Source organism: Canis aureus, chromosome 17 (assembly GCF_053574225.1).
Source record: "Canis aureus isolate CA01 chromosome 17, VMU_Caureus_v.1.0, whole genome shotgun sequence".
NCBI lineage: Eukaryota > Metazoa > Chordata > Mammalia > Carnivora > Canidae > Canis > Canis aureus.
The window spans coordinates 15,945,811-15,952,038 of NC_135627.1; the positions used below are offsets into that span (position 1 = coordinate 15,945,811).

Sequence of the window (6,228 nt, forward strand, 5' to 3'; positions counted from 1 at the left end):
AGGGTTTCCCAAGGGTCTTGGGCAGTTGAGCTTGGGCATCAGTTAAACTCTCATGTCTTGTAGGAGAAAAGCATTATCACTTCTCTAGTCCATCTAGAAATGGTTCAAGGTGCTGACAGATTCTCTCAGAGCAGTCTGTGGATCTCACCTCTGGTTAAGAGCAGGTGTAAGCTCTGCTGATGGAATCAACAAAGTGGACAGGATTTTAAGGTCTTTGTGTCCAGGTGATAACAGGGCATGGTAGTTATGACTCCACTGACAGACAAGGATCCTACTCTTTTTTTTTTTTTTTTTAAATTTATTTATTTATTTATTTATGATAGTCACACACAGAGAGAGAGAGGCAGAGACACAGGCAGAGGGAGAAGCAGGCTCCATGCACCGGGAGCCCGACGTGGGATTCGATCCCGGGTCTCCAGGATCGCGCCCTGGGCCAAAGGCAGGCGCCAAACCGCTGCGCCACCCAGGGAAGGGATCCTACTCTTGAGACACCCTCTACACACACACACACACACACACACACACACACACACACACACACACATTTAAAACACCATGGAGCTGGGAGCCCCCGGTGGCTCAGCGGATTAGCGCTGCTTTCAGCCTAGGGCCTGATCCTGGAGACCTGGGATCGAGTCCCACATCAGGCTCCCTGCATGGAGCCTGCTTCTCCCTTTGCCTGTGTCTCTGCCGCTCCCTCTCTGTGTGTGTGTGTGTGTCTCATGAATAAATAAATAAAATCTTTAAAATAAAATAAAACACCATGGAGCTCCTAAATTCACAGATGACTATAGAGCCTTCAGATTCCCTCCTAATCTCATGGGAAGGTAAGCACTACTGATACGCATTTATGAATTACGAGGAATCCTTCTTCTAGATTTGGAAGCCAATTGTTTATTAGTGTTTGATTTTCAGGCTAAAAAAAAAATCTTTCCCTTGATTTTCAGATAATGGCTGACTTAACTGACTTGGTCGGTCTCCTGATTTTCATAGCAAAACTCAAACAATAATCACTAACATCTGAGTCATGTGGGAAGATTTTGGCAGCTAAGTCCACACACCCAAGCATGAAAACCAAAGCTGTTTTGTTTCTATCATGTTCACATTTTGATCCATAATGCTATACTTTTTGAAAGATATGGTCAGTTGGCATTTAGTCTGGTGGAATTCCAAGTGGCCACATGCCACTGGTTAAGCAGCACACATTAAAGGACACGTGTGCCTCTTCTTGCTGATTCCTTTTGCTAGAAGGATGCGCTTTCCTGGTAAATGAAATCTGAAAACCTCTCTTCCTTCTAATTTGCATGAGAGAATTAGGCAAAGGGCCTACAAGGATTACAGAGGCTCTGGTACTGTTCATCTGGAGTTACATCGTGGTCACAAAGCTCCATGTAGATAGTGCAATCACCACCACATTCAACATGGAAATTATTCTGTAATTGAACTTTATTAGACACTAAGGCTGAGCCTCCCTGAAGGAAGAAATTTGAACACTTGAGAATGTTATCTGGGAAATTTAGCTTTAAAAAATATTCATTTGAAATATTTGGCTGATTTATTAAAAAGTACTTTTCCAGAAGTTTAAAATATTCAAAGAATGACCTGGATTCTTCCTTCCTGTTGATATGGTTTAGGGTCTATCCTAAAATATGCACTTTCTATCATAATTGCTTAGTCATTGTATTTCAGTTCTTTCTCGGGAAATAAGTTAGATTGACTTATAAAAGAAAGAGGTATAGGTCCTGAGCCTGACTGCCTTCCAGAATCTGTCTTGCATTTCCACCTAGCTGCTGGACCTCTCAACCCGGGTGCCTTGTAGTTACCCCAGAGCTCAGCTAATTCAGCACTCCAATCTCCCCGCCATGCTCCCAAATGATTCCCCATCCCAATTCCCCTCACTGGGTCTTGTACCAGCGCTCACTGCCACCTTTCTTTCCTTTGTCCTGAATATCTATGAGTCCCCAAGGTTTGCTGGGCATTCCCTTGCACTATCTCTCACACTCCACCTCTCCTTTCAATTCCCATTGCCCCCAGACCCCTGCTGCTTCAAGCCTGGGTGATTATAATAGCCTCCTAACTAATCGCTTCCTTGTTTCTCCCCCTCCAATTCACTGCTGCCACAGTAATCTCCCTAAAACACCATTTAATCATGCCAAACCCTTAATTAAAAATCTTCATTATCTCTTCATTACCACCAGGATAAAGTCCAAGCGCCTTAGTTTCTTTCCACTAACTGGCCTGAATCCACATTTCCAGTTTATTGCCCACTGTTTCCCCCATAGTTTTCTTAGACTCCACTAAAACCTGTCTAGTCACACCTTTCATTCACCTGGAATGAGTTTTCCAGCCTTTCACTGGGATTTGTGCTCATTCTTTGAGGCCTGTGCTGAATTATTCTAACTCTTGCGAGGCTTCTTCTCCAGGCAACTGTGTTCCCCTCAGAGCTCCTAGAACAATGTTCCCATCTCAAGCCTATTCTGAGACATTATTCAATTTTTGAAGTGTTTGTGTTTTCTGTCTACTTGGACTACATGTGTTTTAAGACCAGGAACTGGTCCAGATACATGTTTCTATTTCCCTCTTATCATCACCACCGCCATTCATCACCTGCCACCCCCAATAAATATCAATTATGATATGATTTGGTTATTAGATGCTTGGAGTTTGATGGCCAAAGGACATAACTGGTGTAGTGTGTCCATTGTGGTCCTTTTTATTTGGGACAAACCATATGGGTGACTGGCATGCCAGATTATAAAGGGAATTTATTTGGTGTGAACCGGTACTTAGTTAAATTCATCCAGTCCCAAAGAGATCTAAATAAAGAAGGAGAAATGCTGGGGAAAGCATCTGACTGTACAACTCACTGCCCCTAAGGACTAAGGGATACAATGAAGGAAAATCCCTTGTGCACAGCTGTAGAATGGGGGAGAGGCTGCAGGGAAAGCAGGCACAATTGTGTTAGTGCCTAAGTTATAATTTGCATCTAAGTGTTCAGAAGTGTGTAGCTCTGCCCTTGTTTGCATTCATGCTAAATGCATTCACACAGGAGTAAGACACAGTATACCTAGTATGGAGAAGTAACAGGTGATTCTCCTGATTTTCTTTTGCATTTCAGTTCTGATTAGAATGTAGATAACTTGTCCTGAAAAGGCTTTCATGGTTAAAAAAGGACAACTAGACAGTGTCTTTCCTGCTTTCTGCCAGCCTGTAGTGCATTTCACCTCAAGGACCTTTGATTCTTTTTTTTTAAATATGTGTTTTTTCTCTCTCTCTCTCTTTTTTATAGATTTTATTTATTTATTCATGAGAGACACACACACAGAGAGGCAGAAACACAGGCAGAGGGAGAAGCAGGCTCCATGCAGGGAGCCCTACGTGGGACTCAATCCTGAGTCTCCAGGATCAGGCCCTGGGCCAAAGGCAGGTGCTAAACCGCTGAGACACCAGGGCTGCCCAGACCTTTGACTCTTATACTTCATCTCAACTCACTGTGTCCCTGCAGGTGTTAAGTGCTCTCATTTTACTCATTTGAGTAAAGAATGTCTCCTTCCTGTCTTTCCCTCCTTGCCTCCCACTTTTGAGGAAGAACCATTGGGGGAGGGAGGATAAGGCTTCCTAAGAACAGCAACACTAGATAGTTGATGTTGAGTTTTCTTCTTTATTTCCTTTTTCTTTTTTCTTCCTTCTATCCTTAAAAATTTTTCTTTCCACCAAGAAACAGGAATCTGGGCCACTTGTGCATTGGCGTCACTATGAGAAGCCAGAGGCAAAAACAATTGTCAAGATTGTTGGCCTGCCCCTGGCTTCCAGCTAGAGGCTTTCCCATGTTATCTGTGTCCCTACCACTGAGCTATCACTTTAAGGAGCCCCCAAAATTAGCTGATGCCCTCTGACCAGATCCTCCTATGTCTTCCAAAGGGTCTTCTGCAACAGGCTTTTATTCTCCTAATAAAACATTAAAAAACATATTATAGTCAATGAGATCTGAGGTCACATGATGTGGGCAAGACATTGTCTTCAAGAGCTTGAAATCATTCTGAGCAGGTGAACTGACACTTATGACTTGACGTTGTCCCTAGGTTAAGGTGACATATAAATACTTAAAAATTACAAATACAATTGAGGATGTGGCTTAAGTAAGTAATCTGAGGTAGATGGTGTCCTAAAAGAGGTAAATTTGGGCAAGATTTTGATGCATATTATATAAAAAACTGGAAGAGAGTAGTATACAAAATGACATGGAGGCTGAGTCAGAGTAATCTTATGAGGACGATGGGAGTTTGATCAAGAAAGAGAGCTCAGGATGAAAGTTCATTTTCCCAACGGCCTTGAAACGCAGAATTAGTCTCATCTGTCTTTGCATCCATGGCAACCAGGATAGTGTCAGGCATATAATAGGTGGGCAGTAAATGTCTGAGGTAAAGCATAAAAAATTAATGGTTGCAAGATCAAATATATCAAATAAAAAGTTAGCTAGTGTATTTCTAACTTTCTTCAGTCTTGGTTTAAAGTGTTTTTCTTCCCCTACTGCTTGCTGGACTTCTTGACTTTCTGACAAAAGTCTAGCAGTAAATGGAAATCCCTAGATGATTATTTTATGCACATTTGTAATGTTTTACTTGCCTCATGGTGGGTATGAGAATCAGACAGGAAAAAGCACTTTGATCCCTTCTTAGTAGAGAGGTCATGTCAATGCCTAAGGAAGATAATACCACCAAAGCATGTTTAAAGGCTTTTTGTTGGTGGTGGACGTTAAGGTCTTCGGGGAAAGGGTGAGGGCAACTTCCAGATCATTCATGTGCTACAGGGAACGTCTCTAAAGCTCTCGTTCAACTGGTAAGTTGAATTTTCCCAGGGTTTTTGTTTTGTACTCCCCCCCCCCCCCAAGGTCAAAGTAACATTTGCAATGACCATTTCTTGTTTGGGTACAAACTTTCCATAACATACCTCTCAGTCTAAAGAGGAAAGCACCACAATTTCACTCCACTTGGAAGGTCATATATAACGCAGAGCTGAAAAATGAGTGGAACAATCATTCTTTAGAGAGGAGAAAATATGGAGGCCTTTCCCTCTGTGTGAACTGGGAGGTCTCCATAGTAACTGTGAGCTAATTGGTGAACTGTGCATCAGCGAACCGCGGGGCGGGGCAACTCCCTCCCGGACCTCCAGGCACACGAGCGCCACCTAGTGATAAAATTCCACTTCAAAACTTCCTGAACAAAACGACCCCAACTGTGTGTTCATCTAACTTCTCCTTGAAGAACGATTCCTTCAAGTTCACATAGATATGTATATAATTTTCACTATTTTAACGAAGAATTTTAACTTAGGAGTCAAGAGACTAGCCAAGTGAACAGAGAGAAAATTCAAAGAAGCAGCCAATACTTTCGATCACCATTTAAGATTTCTTTTCACCTGTGTATATTTTCAAAGTGCTGATACGTTCTTTTTCAAATACAAAGAACATCTTCAAAACTCTGGAGGAAAACAAAGTGATGTGGATGAAGGGCTGGGAATAGCGTGCAGGGGGACAGAAATAAGACCTTTCACTCTGTACTGTATTATGTTATTTTCAAACCATATGAATGGGGTGTTAATGAAAAAATTATATTAAAAAAGCGTGATTGGCACATAGTCATATCGCAAAGAGCTGTTTCATGTCAGCAAAAACAATATCACAGAGTTACACCAAATATACTAATTTCCAAAAAAAAAATTTGCAAATTTTCAAAGAAAAATAATGTCTTGTCTCCAAAAGATTAACGAATTTTCTCCAAGTAAAAGTACTTGTCTGCTAAATGTAGACTGGTACATATAGAAACTTCATCTCAAATGCACACATACAGTATGCACACACCTCTCCTCTGAGATTCCTACGTGTTACAAAGGCAGACATTTCAACTATTGATTTATTTAAAAGATTTTATTTATTTGAGAGAAAGAGAGCACAAGTGGGGAGGGGGCAGGAGCAGAAAGAGGGGGAGAAGCCGACTTCCCACTGAGCAGGGAACCCACCCAGGGTTTGATCCCAGGATCCCGAGATCATTACCTGAGCCAAAGGTAGCCGCTTTTAACGGACTGAACCACCCAGGTGCTCCTCAACTATTGATTTAAAAAAGAAAACAAACACTTAAGTCAATGGTACTCAACTTACTTGAACAAGGTTTACCAAGAACTTTACCTAGTTTGATTCTTGGACATACCAAGTAAAAAAAGTAAATGATG

The 6,228-nt window shown here is 41.7% G+C and overlaps 1 long non-coding RNA gene across 3 annotated transcripts; it reads right to left on the reverse strand.

Moving 5' to 3' along the window:
• Positions 1 to 525: 525 nt before the first annotated feature.
• LOC144287824 (uncharacterized) lies at positions 526 to 5,098 on the reverse strand. Of its 3 annotated transcripts, XR_013355577.1 has the most exons (4): positions 4,951 to 5,098; positions 4,627 to 4,699; positions 3,847 to 3,948; positions 526 to 3,753 (listed from the first exon to the last, which is right to left on the reverse strand). It is a non-coding gene; the product is annotated as an uncharacterized LOC144287824 (long non-coding RNA). The 3 variants fall into 3 exon arrangements; XR_013355576.1 differs by having other exon boundaries at positions 526 to 3,948; XR_013355578.1 differs by having other exon boundaries at positions 526 to 4,416.
• Positions 5,099 to 6,228: the final 1,130 nt, after the last annotated feature.